Below are 20059 nucleotides of genomic sequence, written 5' to 3' on the forward strand. Positions count from 1 at the left end.
GTGCTGGAGGATCATTTTACATCATCTCATCTGTGTATCATCAGGCCAACAGTCTTGTAGAACCATATCAGTACTATTGGGAAGATGGCCTCCCAGAAGTCCCAAACATATACCCCTCTCCTTCGTATCACTTCAGTTTCTACCTACTTGCTGCTAGGTGGGCTAAGCTGGTGTGCAGCTACAACTGATGTGTTTGATATTTTGCACAAATGAAAGAAGAAAGTTTAGCTCCTCTGAGTACAGCACATGTGCTACAATGACCTTGCAAATGGTTCCAACATATTGGAGCCCAGTACACTTGAGAAGATTATCCCTGGAGTTTCTCCAGTGGATTTATGGTCTGTGGTTGACTCTCAGAGGGTACCCCTGCTGGATACCCTTATTAATACCACAGTCCTTCATTTAGTATGGGTGTCAGGGGTTCTCCAGCTTGCTGGTTACATGTTGTGTTTGCTGTTTACCTTGTGCCAGTCCAGTCTACACCTTAGAAATCAGGTTCTATATTACAAAGAATATTTATATGTTATATACATCCTAAAAAGTGCAAAACGTTGATCCTAGTCTTTTCTGCAGTTTTAACATTTTATATACTGTGTGTATATATATATATATATATATATATATATATATATATATATATATATATATATATATATATATATATATATATATATATATATGGAACTTTCATACCTGAGAAAGTTGAGGCCATTCTTATGGTATAATGTTACTTTAAATTTTTTTGTATAAGGAAATCACATGAGACTAACATTAATATTAACATTCAGTGTCTTATAAGTTATATACTAAGGGAATCAAGACTGTAAGGAATTGAAGAAGTTATTTTTTAATTGTAAGAAGTATAATAAGTAGACGATAGCTTGTGCACACCACATGCAGAGTTCTGCTCATTGCTTTAATGATATTAGCTAGCTAGTAAATGACGATTATAGTAAAAATGGCATGCTCTAATTCTTTAGAACATATTAAAAGACTTAAATTGATGGATAACCACAAGACTGGGACTTTCATTCATGAAAGGCTTTGGAAACATTTAATTATTTTATTAATTACCCTTCTCAGGGTTTCCTATAAGATTGGCTACAGCCTGAATCGTCAGTGAAGTAGGAAATTATTATTATTATTATACTTTATTTATGAAGCATCAACATATTCCGCAGCGCTGTCGATGGATACAGTTCATGTCAATAAAACAATATAAGACTTGTAAGAGACAGGACAACATTTACAAACACATACAGGAGGGATTGAGGGCCCTATCCCGTGGGAACTTACAATCTAGAAGGAAATAGACTATCAGTTACGGGCGGAGGAACAGCGACATATAGGAAAACATGAAAAGGGTAATTAAAAAAGCCCTTGAATGAAAGTCTCCATCTTTTAGGTTATGATGACAAATATTGTAACTACAAAAAGTAAAAGTTTACCATCACTTTAACAACCCTTTAATACTATGTATTTAACCCCTGCAAGGAGGTTAAACACATAATAGAAGTACCTCTCAGGATCCACAGAGCACTACTGGTCCAGAGAGGAACCTGGCACTGCTCCTGTTAGCCGTGCTAGTCATACAACTCAGCTGTGTGAGCAGCGCTGCTGATTGGATCAGTGTCAGTTTCCTTTCTGGAACTGAAGTGCTCTGCAGGTCCTAAGCGTTACTTTTACCAAGTGTTCAACCCGGTCGCTAGTCTTCAAATAACATGTTCTAACAAATGATCTTTTTGGCTTTTTTCAAATATTGAGCACAGTGCCTATAAATGAAATGGATACTCATAGAAATAAATATGTAACATATAAAAGCAAACTAATTAGAAACCTCCTTTATATCTATGTTCCTTCCTATTTCAGGAGCAGTCGTCTTACGTGTTGCCAAATCATGGTTTCGTATCGGATCACTTGAAATATTGACTCTTTCTCGGGAGTTTGCATTGTTAAGGTAATGTCACAGCATTTAAATGAGCATGTTTTTATATAAGAAATGTATTTATTGCGTCTTACATCAGAAGCAATACAGAGGACAATGACAATGGTGCTGCTTCCCATACTATCAAATATATTCATAAAGATTATGAGAGACTTGGTCCTAGGTTGTCAAAAATGTGATGATTTGGTTTTAGTATCAGTATACACACAGTAGACTGTGTCCAGGAAGCGCTCTAAACAGCAGACGCTAAGAAGCCAATGACTGCAGTGATCAAGTGAGCATGCTCACGAAACGCGTCTGCGTTGTTTCCTGACACACAACAGATGATTTTAACAGTGTGTGTATGTATGGCCTTTGAGCCTATTTTGTGTTTTTAACTTTTTGCCACAATAAAGGATTTTTGTTTTACACTGTGAGTCTTGGTGCTGCTGTCCGCGGTGCGCCTTTACTGGATTACTATTTGGTTCTAGTACTTTATGTCAATAATCCAGTTGCTCAAAATTATCTTTTTTATTACACAAAATTAAGAGGCACTAGCACCTCAAAAAGTATATTGCCTTTTTTTTATAGAACTTAAGGCTCAAATTTATTCCGAAATCTTTTGCTTGTCACTTTCTGTTGGGACCTACATGCAGCATATAACACAATATGATGCACCACTGGATTAAAATATGGCAATAGTCATACTTATGTTTATTGCAATTTATTTAATTTCCTAAAAATTGTAGATTAGGAGAAATATACTTTCTTTCATACAGGTGGTGAGAGTCCACAATCCATTACACCTGGGGGGGTGCTCTTTTTGTGTTTTTGTTGGATTGTGGATTTAGTTTTTCAGTGAAAAAAGATGTTTCTAAATCCCACCCTTTGTGTCTCATTACTCGTGGACTCCACTGCTTGGGAATTAGTTCCCAGGCATAATTGACTGTGGACTCTCACCACCTGTATGAAAGAAAACACAATTTATGCTTTCCTGATAAATTAATTTATTCCATGGTGGTGAGAGTCCACGAGACCCCACCCTATGTTTTTGGTATTGTTTTTTTTCTTAAGCACAACTTTTTCCCCTGCTCCTTTTATTGCTCTCATTGCTTTTTCCTATCTCATTATGGCTATATGTTAGATTGAGGTACCTGTGAGGTGGGAGGGGTTTTATAGAGGTCTTGTGGTTTGGGAATCTTTTCTTTCTCCTAATGGTAGGGAAGAGTAATTCCCTAAATCTAAAGTAAAACCAAATCCACAACCCAACAAAAACCCAAAAGGGCATTCCCCCCCCCGCCCCCAGGCATAATGGATTGTGGACTCTCACCACCATGAAATAAATGATTTTATCAGGAAATAATTTTTAAAACATTTTTTTGCAATGGAAAAAAAGACAAAGTCCCAACATTGGATCCTTATTTTTTGTTTACTGCTTTAAACCCTATAATAAATGGCCTATAAAATGTGAGTTAGGCCAGTGGTTCTTAAATTTTTCTGGCAATGCAGTAAAACTGTGTTCTTAATGCTGCACTCTTGTGTGATTAGCCATAAATCTATAGCATTTTACTACTATATTCATATTATATTATAATATATTGCTTTATACTAAGACATGACCAAAGTCAAATATTTGACAGAGATGGATAATAAGGGACGAGTTGTCTTTTTAACTTACTTACCATGGATTCATTCTAAATTGTCTCCCCGCATACAAGACACATGCATGCGCATCATTTATATTAATCATATATCATTCTAGGTCAGGCTTTCACTTCACTCAGCCAAAACAACCCACAGGACTTGGATGGCATAATTGTTGTCATATTACTGGTGGTGGCACTTTAGTCTAGCATTTGTATAATGTAGTTGTATAAATAAGCAGGGGTAGAAAGTAAGTTGAAAGTAAATATTCTTTTACTATGGCTACACAAATATGCCTCTTGCCTTTGGCTTACCAATAGGGTTGCCAGGTGTTCAGTATTTTAACTTTCATTATTTATTTTGTCCCCTTTTCCTGTAATTCCATTCTAAAATTGTGAGCTTTTCAGTTCCCGTTAGAAATGGAAGTGCAGAACCCTGTTATATTCCACACAGCCATTTGCTTCACACTCTTGTAATGTTTTATACCTGTCCTAACTGGCTACTGCAGAGAAGGTAACCTAAGTTACAACATGGCAGCTGAGCTTCCATTGATTTATAAACACTAAAACTTTACATTTATTTTGTCACTATTTAAACTGGTAATGAAACTTTAAAAAAAATACATTTACATGTTATTCTCAGACTCCTCTTTTCTTTTAATGCATCATTCTATCTAGCATTTATTTAGTGTTTAATGTCCCTTTAAATGTCAAGTATTGGAAAGAGTCCACAGCTGCATTCATTACTTTTGGGAATTCAGAACCTGCCCACCAGGAGGAGGAGGCAAAGACACCCCAGCCAAATGCTTAAATACCTCTCCCACTTCCCCCACCCCCCAGTCATTCTTTGCCTTTTGTCCCAGGAGGTTGGCAGAGAAGTGTCAGAAGTTTTGAATAGTCTCTTATGGAGGGGGTAGTACTCTTCGACATGGGACTGGAGTTTTAAGTAGTCCTGTCAGCCTTTCAGTGAAAGCTTGGATGAAAGTTAGAGTCCGGAGATGCAGGGAGAGTCTTTCTGTGAAACCATCCCGACTCATTTTAACAGCTCCACAAGCAATCAGCGTTGACGAGTTTCACTGCCTGCTTTCTTCTCTCAAGTCCATGCTACTATCTGTCACACTTTAAGGGCCGTGTTCCTGTTCCACGGAGTAGATTCCGGTAAGATCGTTTCATTTTACTTTCTTCATGAAAGGTACTGTATTACAGATATTTTCCTAAGAGGCTACCACCTAGCGGGACTAACTTATATCAAAAGGGCCCGGTGAGGCTCCTTTTGTATCTTGGAATCAAGGGTTAATATCTCCTAAGGGGGGTTATTGAACAGGGTTTTTTAAAATCATGTTTGTTATATGATTTGACCTGCTTATGTGTAGTGTATTTTGGCTTATGGCTTGTGGAACATAATGGCTTTTTGGAAAGTGACGCGGCCTTGTGGTCAGCCGCGCTTTTTTCGACTATATGGTTTTCCTGGTGACCAGGCGTTGTCACGTTTTTGGCCTCCATTTCCGCATTCCTGACCGTGTGGCGACGGAGAAATTCTGGTCTGCTGGTGTTGGGTTCATAGGAGGTGGTGAGTGCCCCAGCCATTTTGGGTGTCAGGTGCCGTTTAGATTTTTTGGTCCAATCTTTTGTATTCAATTTCCTAGTTATGGAGGAGTCTGATATTGTGGAGATGGACGTCTTTGTTTCAGTTTCTCCTCCTTGCGCAGAATGCATATTGCCCCAGATGATACAAGCCTATCAGTTATGTTCTGAATGCCATATTAGAGTGCTCAATTCCTCGGGATCGGAGAATCAAAGGGCCGCTGAGCCATCCGCCTCTGGGGCTTCTTTCATCCGAGTGGTGAGTTCCCTTCCACCATCGTTTACTATGCATGCAGGTAACCCAGACTTTGCTTATCCTTCTCTGAAAGGTGGCTTGTTCCCGCCAGGGGTTTCGGCACGATTTTGCATGTCCATAATTTTGGCGCTGGCACATCTGCAACTTCCAGAAGTTGGTTTAAGATATTGTTCTTGTTCTGTTATCCAGGGCTGTTCAGGCATGGGATGGCCTGTTCAACTCTCTGGGGGAAAGACTGTCCCTGAGGCTTCAGGGGGTCAACCTTCGAGGCCGGAGTAGTCTCTTGCTCCGGCGGGGGTATGCTGTGCTTTTCGGTATAGACTGGTGCACCTTCGTGTTTTATTGAGGCACTTTTGGCAGTGTCAGAAGATCCCATCCTTAATGGATCTGAGAATTTTCTGTCTGCTTCTTTGAATAGCTTACAGAATTAGACATAAGGGGATGTTCTTGTTTATTGAGTATCCCTTTCTATTTCTGAGCTTCGAAGAACAGGGTCCCTGTTAGGCCGGTCCTGCGGGTGTGCCTGTTCTTCTTAGGCGATAACCTGCGGGTTGCCTTATCTTTTATTTTTATGCGGTTAGGATTGTTTTTGTTTGGTTAAAGCTCATGTTGGTTTTATATTTCCTTCTGGAATTTTATCTGGAATTGATACTCGCAATTGTTTGATCGCACTGTTACTTCTAAGGAAGTTTGTTCGGGACGTGTTTTAGTCCTATGTTTGTCTGCTGATTATTTCTCCCTCTCTAGGGAGGAGATTTTATGCGGCCTTGATGGTGAGGGCCTTTGGGTTCAGATCCTTGTGTCTTGGGGCCTAATCAGACACGTGGCGCCTGTTTTGCCTAGCTGATCAGGTTAGGGCGCCGAGTGCTTCACATTATTATTTGTGTTATTTTTGTTTTCTTTCATGTAATTGGCAAGAGTCCATGAGCTAGTGACGTATGGGATATACATTCCTACCAGGAGGGGCAAAGTTTCCCAAACCTCAAAATGCCTATAAATACACCCCTCACCACACCCACAATTCAGTTTTACAAACTTTGCCTCCTATGGAGGTGGTGAAGTAAGTTTGTGCTAGATTTCTACGTTGATATGCTCTTCGCAGCATGCTGAAGCCCGGTTTTCCTCTCAGAGTGCAGTGAATGACAGAGGGATGTGAAGGGAGTATTGCCTATTGAATGCTATGGTCATCCTATTGGGGATCTATTTCATAGGTTCTCTGTTATCGGTTGTAGAGATTCTTCTCCTACCTCCCTTTTCAGATCGACAATATACTCTTATATACCATTACCTCTGCTGATTCTCGTTTCAGTACTGGTTTGGCTATCTACTATATGTAGATGAGTGTCTTTTGGTAAGTATGTCTTATTTTATTTATGACACTCTCAGCTATGGTTTGGCACTTTATATGTAAAGTTCTAAATATATGTTTTATACTTATATTTGCCATGATTCAGGTTAATCAGTATATTTCCTTCTTACAGACTGTCAGTTTCATTTTTGGGAAATGCATATGAATACATTTTTTTCTTACCTGAAATTTTTTTTAAATTGTCTTTTCTTTCTAAATTGCGGGCTGTTAGGCTTGCGGGTGCAAAAAATGCTAGAATTTATTGCGTCATTTTTGGCGCAAGACTTTTTTGGCGTGAGAATTACGTTTGTTGACGTATTTTCGTCATTTCCAACGTCTTAGTTGGCGCCGAGAATTTTCACATAGTTGCGTCATCTATGACGCTTGTGTCTGTTACAGACATTCTTGGCGCCAAAAAATATTTCTCCTGTTAAGTGTAGTCAGTCCACGGGTCATCCATTACTTATGGGATATTAACTCCTCCCCAACAGGAAGTGCAAGAGGATCACCCAAGCAGAGCTGCTATATAGCTCCTCCCCTCTACGTCACACCCAGTCATTCTCTTGCACCCAACTAATAGATAGGATGTGTGAGAGGACTGTGGTGATTAAACTTAGTTTTTATATCTTCAATCAAAAGTTTGTTATTTTAAACGGCACCGGAGTGTGTTGTTTTCTTCTCAGGCAGAATTTGAAGAAGAATCTACCTGAGTTTTTGTGTATGATCTTAGCGGACGTAACTAAGATCCATTTGCTGTTCTCGGCCATTCTGAGGAGTAAGGTAACTTCAGATCAGGGGACAGCGGGCAGGTTCACCTGCAAAGAGGTATGTTGCAGTATATTATTTTCTAAGGAATGGAATTGACTGAGAAAATACTGCTAATACTGATATAATGTAAGTACAGCCTTAAATGCAGTAGTAGCAACTGGTATCAGGCTGATATGTATATATGTTTACACTTAAGTATTTCTGGGGAATGGCACTTCACTGGGAAAATACTGTATGCATATAACTTTTAGCCTAACTTGCAGTGTGAGCGACTAGCAGCAGGCTTTTAATGACATTTCATAAATTAGATTTTAAACGTTTGCTGGCATGTTAAATCGTTTAATTATCTGAGGTACTTGGTGAAAAATTGTTTTGGGCGTTATTTTCCACATGGCTGTCGTTTGTTTTAAATTAAAACAGTTTACTGAGCTTCCCTCACTGTTGTAGTGTGAGTGGGAGGGGCCTATTTTGGCGCTTTTACTACGCATCAGAAATTCAGTCACAGTCTGCCTTTTTCTCCCTGCATGATCCAGGACGTCTCCACAGAGCTCAGGGGTCTTCAAAACTAGTTTTGAGGGAGGTAATCACTCACAGCAGACCTGTGAGACTGTGCTTTGACTGTGATAAAAACGCTTATATTTTCAATTGTTATACGTTTTTTCTGATATTAAGTTTAAGCTGGAAAACCTCCGTGTATTACTAGGGGAGGTGTTAGCGGCTCTGAATGATTGTAACACAGTTGCAATCCCAGAGAAAATGTGTAGGTTGGATAAATATTTTGCGGTACCGACGAGTACTGACGTTTTTCCTATACCTAAGAGACTTACTGAAATTGTTACTAAGGAGTGGGATAGACCCGGTGTGCCTTTCTCACCCCCTCCTATATTCAGAAAAATGTTTCCAATAGACGCCACCACACGGGACTTATGGCAAACGGTCCCTAAGGTGGAGGGAGCAGTTTCTACTTTAGCTAAGCGTACCACTATCCCGGTGGAGGATAGTTGTGCCTTTTCAGATCCAATGGATAAAAAGTTAGAGGGTTACCTTAAGAAAATGTTTATTCAACAAGGTTTTATATTACAACCCCTTGCATGCATTGCGCCTGTCACGGCTGCGGCAGCATTTTGGTTTGAGTCTCTGGAAGAGACCCTTGACTCAGCGCCATTAGATGAGATTTCACACAAGCTTAAAACCCTTAAGCTAGCTAATTCATTTATTTCTGATGCCGTAGTACATTTAACTAAACTTACGGCTAAGAATTCCGGATTCGCCATTCAGGCACGCAGAGCGCTGTGGCTAAAATCCTGGTCAGCTGATATAACTTCTAAATCGAAATTACTTAACATACCTTTCAAGGGGCAGACTTTATTCGGGCCCGGTTTGAAAGAAATTATCGCTGATATTACGGGAGGTAAAGGCCATGCCCTGCCTCAAGACAGAGCCAAACCTAGGGCTAGACAGTCTAATTTTCGTGCCTTTCGTAACTTCAAGGCAGGAGCAGCATCAACTTCCTCTGCTCCAAAACAGGAAGGAGCTGTTGCTCGCTACAGACAAGGCTGGAAACCTAACCAGACCTGGAACAAGGGCAAGCAGGCCAGAAAACCTGCTGCTGCCCCTAAGACAGCATGAAGTGAGGGCCCCCGATCCGGAAACGGATCTAGTGGGGGGCAGACTCTCTCTCTCTTCGCCCAGGCTTGGGCAAGAGATGTCCAGGATCCCTGGGCGTTGGAGATCATATCTCAGGGATATCTTCTGGACTTCAAAGCTTCTCCTCCACAAGGGAGATTTCATCTTTCAAGGTTGTCAACAAACCAGATAAAGAAAGAGGCGTTTCTACGCTTTGTACAAGACCTTTTACTAATGGGAGTGATCCACCCAGTTCCGCGGTCGGAACACGGACAAGGGTTTTACTCAAATCTGTTTGTGGTTCCCAAAAAAGAGGGAACCTTCAGACCAATATTGGATTTAAAGATCCTAAACAAATTCCTAAGAGTTCCATCGTTCAAGATGGAAACTATTCGGACAATCTTACCCATGATCCAAAGAGGTCAGTACATGACCACAGTGGATTTAAAGGATGCTTACCTTCACATACCGATTCACAGAGAACATTACCGGTATCTAAGGTTTGCCTTCCTAGACAGGCATTACCAGTTTGTAGCTCTTCCCTTCGGGTTGGCTACGGCTCCAAGAATCTTTACAAAGGTTCTGGGCTCTCTTCTGGCGGTACTAAGACCGCGAGGAATTTCGGTAGCTCCGTACCTAGACGACATTCTGATACAAGCATCAAGCTTCCAAACTGCCAAGTCTCATACAGAGTTAGTACTGGCATTTCTAAGGTCGCATGGGTGGAAAGTGAACGAAGAGAAGAGTTCTCTCTTACCACTCACAAGAGTTCCCTTCTTGGGGACTCTTATAGATTCTGTAGAAATGAAAATTTACCTGACAGAGGACAGGTTAACAAAGCTTCTAAATGCTTGCCGTGTCCTTCATTCCATTCAACACCCGTCAGTGGCTCAATGCATGGAGGTAATCGGCTTAATGGTAGCGGCAATGGACATAGTTCCTTTTGCACGCCTGCACCTCAGACCGCTGCAATTGTGCATGCTAAGACAGTGGAATGGGGATTACTCAGATTTGTCCCCTACGCTGAATCTGGATCAAGAGACCAGAGATTCTCTTCTATGGTGGCTTTCTCGGCCACATCTGTCCAGGGGGATGCCCTTCAGCAGGCCAGACTGGACAATTGTAACAACAGACGCCAGCCTACTAGGTTGGGGCGCTGTCTGGAATTCCCTGAAGGCTCAGGGATCATGGACTCAAGAGGAGAGTCTCCTTCCAATAAACATTCTGGAATTGAGAGCAGTTCTCAATGCCCTTCTGGCTTGGGCTCAGTTAGCAACTCTGAGGTTCATCAGGTTTCAGTCGGACAACATCACGACTGTGGCTTACATCAACCATCAGGGAGGGACAAGGAGTTCCCTAGCGATGATGGAAGTATCAAAGATAATTCGCTGGGCAGAGTCTCACTCTTGCCACCTGTCAGCGATCCACATCCCAGGAGTGGAGAACTGGGAGGCGGATTTCCTAAGTCGCCAGACTTTTCATCCGGGGGAGTGGGAACTTCATCCGGAGGTCTTTGCCCAAATACTTCGACGTTGGGGCAAACCAGATATGGATCTCATGGCGTCTCGCCAGAACGCCAAGCTTCCTTGTTACGGGTCCAGGTCCAGGGACCCGGGAGCGGTCCTGATAGATGCCTTGACAGCACCTTGGACCTTCAGGATGGCTTATGTGTTTCCACCCTTCCCGATGCTTCCTCGTTTGATTGCCAGGATCAAACAGGAGAAAGCATCGGTGATTCTAATAGCGCCTGCGTGGCCACGCAGGACCTGGTATGCAGATCTAGTGGACATGTCATCCTGTCCACCTTGGTCTCTGCCTCTGAGACAGGACCTTCTAATTCAGGGTCCTTTCAAACATCAAAATCTAATTTCTCTGAAGCTGACTGCATGGAAATTGAACGCTTGATTTTATCAAAGCGTGGATTTTCGGAGTCAGTAATTGATACCTTAATACAGGCTAGGAAACCTGTTACCAGGAAAATTTACCATAAGATATGGCGTAAATACTTACACTGGTGCGAATCCAAGAGCTACTCATGGAGTAAGGTTAGGATTCCTAGGATATTGTCTTTTCTACAAGAAGGTTTAGAAAAGGGTTTATCTGCAAGTTCTTTAAAGGGACAGATCTCAGCTCTGTCCATCCTTTTACACAAACGTCTGTCAGAAGTTCCAGACGTTCAGGCTTTTTGTCAGGCTTTGGCTAGGATTAAGCCTGTTTTTAAGACTGTAGCTCCACCGTGGAGCTTAAATTTAGTTCTTAACGTTTTACAGGGTGTTCCGTTTGAACCCCTTCATTCCATTGATATCAAGCTGTTATCTTGGAAAGTTCTGTTTTTAATGGCTATTTCCTCGGCTCGTAGAGTCTCTGAGTTATCAGCCTTACATTGTGATTCCCCTTATCGGATTTTTCATTCAGATAAGGTAGTTCTGCGTACTAAACCTGGGTTCTTACCTAAGGTAGTTACTAACAAGAATATCAATCAAGAGATTGTTGTTCCATCATTGTGCCCTAACCCTTCTTCAAAGAAGGAACGACTTCTGCACAATCTAGACGTAGTCCGTGCCCTGAAATTTTATTTACAGGCAACTAAAGATTTTCGCCAAACTTCTTCCCTGTTTGTCGTTTATTCTGGACAGAGGAGAGGTCAAAAAGCATCTGCTACCTCTCTATCCTTTTGGCTTCGTAGCATAATACGTTTAACCTATGAGACTGCTGGACAGCAACCCCCTGAAAGGATTACAGCTCATTCTACTAGAGCTGTGGCTTCCACTTGGGCGTTTAAGAATGAGGCCTCTGTTGAACAGATTTGCAAGGCTGCAACTTGGTCTTCTCTTCATACTTTTTCCAAATTTTCCAAATTTGACACTTTTGCTTCTTCGGAGGCTGTTTTTGGGAGAAAGGTTCTTCAGGCAGTGTTTCCTTCCGTATAAAGATCCTGCCTGTCCCTCCCGTCATCCGTGTACTTTAGCTTTGGTATTGGTATCCCATAAGTAATGGATGACCCGTGGACTGACTACACTTAACAGGAGAAAACATAATTTATGCTTACCTGATAAATTCCTTTCTCCTGTAGTGTAGTCAGTCCACGGCCCGCCCTGTTTTTTATGGCAGGTCTAAATTTTTAAATTATACTCCAGTCACCACTGCACCCTATAGTTTCTCCTTTCTCGTTTGGTTTTCGGTCGAATGACTGGGTGTGACGTAGAGGGGAGGAGCTATATAGCAGCTCTGCTTGGGTGATCCTCTTGCACTTCCTGTTGGGGAGGAGTTAATATCCCATAAGTAATGGATGACCCGTGGACTGACTACACTACAGGAGAAAGGAATTTATCAGGTAAGCATAAATTATGTTTTTGTCAGTTGTGGGCGTCATACTTGGCGCCAGATTTCTGACATTATTTAAGTCTTTATTTCATTCTGCTTCTGGTTTTCAGAGGCTTATTTTGTTTGCATTATTTCCCTTTCCTGAAACTGTCATTTAAGGAAATTGATATATCAAAAACTATTCCTGTATCAGAAAATACTGTTGGATTCCTGATGACTGATATCAGTCCTACCAAAGCTAAGTTAATTTATTTTAATGTTATGATTTTTTATCTTTAGCTATGGTTTGTAATAAGTTATCATGATAAACTTTTACATGCAGAGTCCATTAGTATTAATGCATTATCTATTGCTATTCTTTTTACATCTAATGTACAAGATATACCTAGGAATTTATAAGAATATTTTTTTGATTCTATCCTAAAGGCTTTGTCTGCCATCCCGCCTTCTAATAAAATTTATAGGTCTTTTTTAAACTTCTCATTTAGTTGATGAATTTTCAAATGACCGACAACATACTGAATTATCTTTCTCTGATGATGATTTATCTCATTCAGAATATAATTCACCAGATATTGACACTAACAAATCTACTTTTTTACTTTTAAATAGAGTACATTCGTTCTTTGTTGAAAAGGTGTTGATTATATTGGATATTGAGGAGACTAGTTCTTTTGATTTTAAGACTAGCTAACATTTAAATTCTGCTTATTAACCTCTTGTGGTTTCTTCAGAGGTTTTTTTTTTTTTTGCAGTTCCTTAGGGAATGGAATAGGCCTAGGACTTCTTTTATTCCTTCTTTAAGGTTTTTAAATTGTATCCTTTGCCAGCAGTTAGTTTAGAGTTTTGGGGAAAGATCCCCAAAGTTAATGGGGCTATCTCTACTCTTGCTAAACATACTACTATTCCTATAGAAAATAGTATTTATTTTTAAGTTCCTTCAGATGGGAAACTTGTATCTTATCTAAGGAAAATGATTTTATTTTCAGGTCCTTTTCTTAGGCCTGCAATTTATTTGGCTGATGTTGCAACTGCTTCAACTTTCTGGTTGGATACTTTAGTGCAACAAGTATCGGATTATGATTTGTTTAGCATTGTTAAATTGACTCAACATGCTAATAATTTCATTTGTGCCGTCATTTTTGTTGTTGTTGATATTTTCACAATTGAGGTTAAATCTATGTCTTTAGCTATTTTAGCTAGAAGAACTTTGTGACTTAAATCTTGGAATGCTAATTTGATTTCTAAAATCCATATTTCTTTTTTTTCCAAGGTAATAAATTATTTGGTTCACAATTGGATTCAATTCTTTCAGCTGTTACTCAGGGGAAGGGAGTTTTTTTGCTTCAAGATTAAGTTCTATGAGTAAATCTTAAGCTTATATTAGTTTTTGTTCTTAATAAGGAACGGAATCCTAATTCTTCCCAAGTAACATGTTTATAATTGGAAGTTTTTTTCAACATGGAATGAATTCAAGCCATTTAAAAGACCAAAGTCAGCCCCCAAATTTGCATGTAGGTGCGGCTCTTATTCCAGCTTAGCTAGTAAGGGGCAGGTTAAGACTTTTTTCAATTTGTTTGGTTCAATTCGGTCCAAACTTCTTAGATTGGGGTACAGAATATGATTCAGAGTAAAACCGCCTGTGAGAAGTCTTTTTTTTTTTTCTCTAGCATATTCCAGCTATTCCAGTAAAGGCTCACACTTCCCTGAAGTGTATTTCAGACCTGTATGTATTGGGTACTTGGTACTGGTCACCCGTTGGGGTCTCAAGGCGCTGCTCAGACCTGGAGTTATCTGGGGTATTCATACCAGTTCCATTTCAGGAACGGGGTTTGGGGTTTTGTTCAAAACTATTCATTGTCCCAAAGATAGAAAATCTTTTTGAATTGTCATATAAGAGTACCATCTTTCAGAATGGTGTTTATATGGTCTATTCTGCTATTGGTCAGCAAGGGCATTATTTGTTTACAATAGATACAATAGATGCATATCTTCATATTCTGTTTTCATTCAGATTATTTTCATTTTCTGAGATTCTCTTTTTTAGACAAGCATTACCAATTTGTTGCTTTTCCTTCTCGCCTAGCGACAGCTCTAAGAATCTTTTCAAGGTTCTCAGTGTTTCCTTATTTGGACGATCTCGTGGTACTTGCTCAGTCTTTTCGTTCTGCAGAATCTCATACGATTCAGCTTTTGTTGTTTCTTCAAGACATGGTTGGAGGATCTTTTTATCAAAAAGCTCCTTGATGTCTCAGACAAGGGTCATCTGTTTTAGGTTTCCAGATAGATTGTGTCAATGTCTTTGTCTCTAACAGACAAGAGACAATTATATTGGGTTCAGTTTGTCGGAACCTTCAGTCTCTATTATTTCCTTCAGTAGCTATATGCATGGAAGTTTTAGGTCTCATGGCTGCAGCATTGGATTCGATTCCCTTTGCTCGTTTTCATATGAAACCTTTCCAGTTTTTTATGCTGAATTAATGGTGCAGGGATTATTCTGAAAAATAAAAATTAAATAGCTTATTCAGTATTGGGGTCACCTGTATCTGTAAAATCCTATAGTACTCGATGGGGAGGGCATCAGGTCCAGCCGCTTTATTAGTTTTCGCGTTCTTAATTGCTATTGTGATTTCCTCCTCAGTAATAGAGGCATTAATCGTGTCTCTGGCATCAGAAGATAACCTTGGAATCTCGATCTTTTCCCAGAATGCCAATCTCTTATCGGGGTTAGTAGGCTCTCTTTTGTATAGATCTTGAAAAAAGTCAAAGAATACTTTTTCAATATCAGTATGTTTGGTATATCTCATATCTCCCTGTTTAATAGCCGATATTGGATGTCTGGGAGAAGATTTAGTGGTTCTAGCCAGAAATTTCGCCGATCTGCCCGTAAAGCCACTGTATATTGCTCTCATTCTCATTTCTTCCTGAACGCTACTTTGCTTAATATGCGTATCCCGGAGCATTTTAGCAGTCACATATGCATCCCAGTAAGCTTTAGTGTGGTTTATAATATAAGCCCTATATGCGTTCTTAACCCGATTAGCAAGTTGTCTAGTTATTAGGGTCCAATTTTTTTTCAGATGTAGGGAGTAAGATTTAATTTCCCCTCGTAACACGGCCTTGGAGGCCTCCCAGAACACTTCGATCTTATCTATATAGCTGTGATTGTTATTATAGTATTCGTCCCATTTTAAACGTAATTGGTTCTGAAACTTGATATTGTTGCTCAGGTATTTAGGGAAATATATGTGGTTCTTATCTCGATGTCCGCCATTTGTATCACATCTCAACCCTATCACAGCGTGATCGGAAATGACGATGTCTCCAATACTGGACACCCAATTCCAGTTAAGCAGGGATTCAGAAATTAAAAAATAATCGATCCTTGAGAAAGACTGTTGGACTTGAGATACACAAGAGTAATCTCGAGCGTCCGGGTTCTGGACCCGCCATATGTCCACCAGTCCCAGCTGACTGCAGAATTTCTGAAAGGTCCGAGCTTTCCGGTCCCTATTTTTTAGGGCCTTTTTATTTGAGCTATCTAGCAGAGGGTCTGCCATTAAATTTAGGTCTCCCCCGATAATTAGATTTGACCCAATATAGTTATGTAGTTTGACTGAGAGTGTAGACCAAAATTTATGGTCACTTTGATTGGGACCATATATATTGCACAGTATGTATTTTATACGTTTAATTTCCAGTTCCGCGATTAAAAATCTGCCCTCAGGATCGATTATAGTATTAATTACCTGATATTCCAGCTTCCGATTTACTAAAATGGCCACTCCCCTCTTCCTAGATGTGAAAGGGGCCGCCAGAACTTCTCCCACCCACTTTGCTTTCAATTTAGGTATTTCAAGAGCCTTAAGATGGAGCTCCTGTAGGAAAACTATATCAGGGTTAAATTTGCCCAGGTGTTTTATTATAGTTTTCCTTTTAATTGGGGAGTTAATACCACCAATATTCCATGATAGTAAATTAAACTTATTAATCAGGGAAATTATTTGTCTCTAATCCGTAGATGCATAACCAAATGAACTCATTATATATACAATCTCGGTAGTCAGGAAATGCGCCCGAAGGAGAGGGTGGCAGACCCTTAGATGTAAAAAGGGGAAAGGGGACTGGAGAGACAATGAGAGAGACGGGAGAAGATAAAAAAGAAAAAGCGGAGGAAGGGGAGAAAAAAAAAAAAAAAAAAAAAAAAAAAAAAGAAAAAAAAATTACCTAAACAACAATACATAGGCTAAGGTACCCCTGATTCTCTACAGAAAGCTTCAGCTTCCATAACATTGTTCGGAGTGTATGTAGTGCCATCTTTTAAAAAACACAAAAAAAAAAAAAAAAAAAAACACACACACACCACAGAACCCCACAAGACCCACCAAAACACCAAAAAGAACACCATTTCTAGCATTATCATAGTCCTCAATTCAAAGACCATACTACTCATTTCTATTTATCTAAGTAACAACATATTCTGAATCTGTGATCAAGGAACCTCTTCCTGATACCCTAAAAACATATTCATGGTACCCCTACCTCTCTGCAAAAAGCCTCCGCCTCCATAACATTATTGAGTGTGTGTGTACTTCCATCTTTCTGTACAATTAGCTTAGCTGGATAGATCAGCCTGATGTTGTAGTTCTCTTTCTGCAATCTCCCATAAAAAAAAGACATATCTCTTCGCTTGGTTAATGTTTCCGAAGAGAAGTCTTGAAACAGTAATAGTTTATGTGAGCCTACAGAGAGAGGGCTATATTTCCTATAATGTTTAAGATATAAAAGTTTGTCCTGGAAGTTGACAAATTTAAAGATTACTGGCCTTGATCTAGATGTCTCACTGTGTTCACGTCGTTGCCCTATCCTATGTACCCTTTCAACAAGAAAGGGAGCAGCAGGAGCTGGGATCTGTAGGGCCTGTGGTAACGTAATGGTAACAAAATTCATTAAGTCTTGAAATTCAGTAGACTCAGGCAAGCCAATCACTTTAAGGTTATTGCGCCTCGATCGATCCTCAAGGTCCTCGATCTTGGCTTGCAATGAAGTGATAGTTTTGCTGTGAGTATCTATTACAGGATCCATAATATTAAATCTATCTTCTAGATCTGAGATCCGATTCTCCATTTCGTCTAGTCTAGTTGAAAACTGTCTAACCTCCAAAGTGAGGTTTGATATCTCATTTCTGATCTCCTGTTTGATCATGTCAAATTGGGGTGTCAGGATTTTGGCTACTTCAGCAGCAAATTCTAACAAGTTGTTAGGAGACGGATTAGAGACACTTTTTTCCGATGGGGAAACCGAGCCAGAATCCAAGTTCCTGCTGCTCCCCTTCTTATCTCTGGATTTGGGGGGCATATTGGAAGGAGAACTTCTTTGCTGCATAAATTTATCCATGGACAAAGCCTCACTAAAATTTGTCTGTATAGTACTGTCTATTAACTAGGGGGCTTAACAGAGTGAGAAGTACACACAAAAAAAAAAAAAAAAAAAAAAAAAAAAAAAAAAGGGGGGGAGAGTACTAATTTTTTGATGTGTTTGAGACAGAGTATTCTTCTAAAAGTGATAGAATGTTTTTTATTCAAGTGTCAATTCTATTTCTCAAAATCTCTAGTTTTTATTTCTATCTAAAGTGTGCAAGAATTATTCCTTCTAAACCATTTCTAGTGTATGCCACTATATAGGAGAATCTACAAATATTAGCGTAAGTGAATAGGTGTCGGTGTAAGTAATCAGCTTCTTAACATAAAGCACCACAGTGAAAATTAACCAGGGAGATTTGTGTATATATTCCTACCCTAATATATTTTTATAAACTTAAATCAAAAATTACAATTCGATATCCTAATAATTAGTACTATTAATTCCAGAAAAACATACCTTGGGGGGACTAAATATTTAAGTTTGCCATGGCAAATTTTAATATCATTCCTACTCTATGTTTATCTGTCTCCAAGGTATAAATCTCAACTCAGACAAGCTTTTTCAGATACTGCTCATCCAAAAATACTTTCTAGCTGTTAAAGTCACTTATGTTTTAGTATCTAGTGACCTGCTGTAACCATATCTCTATGCATATATTATGTCCCACCATCTTACATTCAGGAATAGAGCAGCCACAAGCAGCAGGGCGTTCTATAATAATAATACAGGGTATACATAGATAGATTATCAGCACAAGAAGAATAATGAAACTCTCACAGTAAATCTCAACATTAACCTTATTTAGCTCAATACCCCACCTACCGAGATACAGCAGGCTAAGAACTAAAGAGATTTCTATGCTAATACAGGATGTACATAAATGAGCTCTCCATGTATAGTAAATAGTATTTCTCTCAAAATATGGATCAGCCTTGAGCTTGTTTCATTCAAATGCTATTTCATATCAATGTCTTTGCTGCGTTCACATTAAGTTTACCCAGTCAGCTTGAGTTAATAATTGGCTCAATGGGTTCGGCAGAGAAAGTCCAGAACGCTGTGTACAAAATAGGGAGGTTAAGTGCACTAGAACCAACTGAACAAGTGCGGTAAAGGAAGTTTTTAGATATCCGGACCAGCGTACATAATGAGACCAGAGTATGGAGCCTTACTGACGATACCCACAGCCTCAACAAAAGTACCTTATCAGCTTGTTCGATCCTCCCAAGCTGTGGCGTACTGTGGCCGGAGGGCTCCAAGCTGCAACCAAGGTGGAGGAACTGCTATACAGCATAACAATGCGCCTACAGCGCAGAAAGCAGTCATCCGATCAGCCACCGTAGACACTTCTTCTCTGTGCGAGTACCTCAAGAGTACACGTCGTCGACGCTGGATGACCTGTGCAAGCCACAGTCAGGAGCAATGTGTAACTTCGTCCGCGATACTTCGCGCTGGGGGGGGGGGCGGGATCACTTCAGCTGTTTGCTGTCCGAGGCGCCCAAACTTCCTTGCGGTAAGAACCGCGGAGCCTCCACTCCACTCACGGCCCAACAAAGAGAGACTGACTCCTCCAGAACCAGGACCACCGGGCACGGCAATGCCGCGCAAGCCCCCCGAAACTCCAATCACAGACCGTGCAGGGGCAGAAAGGGCTGCCGCTAGGTATATCAACACTTCAACCAGGTAAGTGTCAGAGTCACTACTCTGTAACTTATATACCAGCGTGTATTTATCTTGTCTGTGGTATAGTTCTTGTGCAAGTACATCTCAGAGCCTCTTTCTTAAATACCACTTTAATGCCGGGTATAGTGAGTAGAGCAACTGACGGTCATTGCTATACACTCATGTGTATCAGAGGGCTTGTCCAGGAAGGAACTGAGTCGGTACTTAGGAGTCCCTGTAGAAATGGCGTGCACCAGCCACCGTGCACCTCTAGGCTGCAATTTTAACTTCCCATGCTGGAACGGAATCCATGTTCCCAAGCCTGAGTGTGGCCAAGGGAAACCAATGCATGTGTTGGTGTTAGATTTAGGCCTCTCTCAGAGGCACGGAGCGTCCTCAGCACCTGCAGCTACCTGCAGTTACCTGCATGCCCCGCCTCCAACAGGAAGTCCGTCTTTTTCGGTGCAGGGATTATTCTAGGATATCACTTTTAATATCTTTGA

The 20059-nt window shown here is 40.3% G+C and overlaps 1 protein-coding gene across 1 annotated transcript in view; it reads left to right on the top strand.

Moving 5' to 3' along the window:
• LOC128643644 (protein adenylyltransferase SelO-like) overlaps positions 1–20059 on the top strand; it is a gene marked incomplete at its 3' end in the record, with an annotated part of 120119 nt that overhangs the window by 1641 nt on the left and 98419 nt on the right. Inside the window, exon 2 of the mRNA XM_053696471.1 lies at positions 1870–1957. The remainder of the gene's footprint in view (positions 1–1869; positions 1958–20059) is intronic.

The sequence above is a fragment of the Bombina bombina genome, unplaced genomic scaffold, assembly GCF_027579735.1.
Source record: "Bombina bombina isolate aBomBom1 unplaced genomic scaffold, aBomBom1.pri scaffold_938, whole genome shotgun sequence".
Taxonomy (NCBI): Eukaryota; Metazoa; Chordata; class Amphibia; order Anura; family Bombinatoridae; genus Bombina; species Bombina bombina.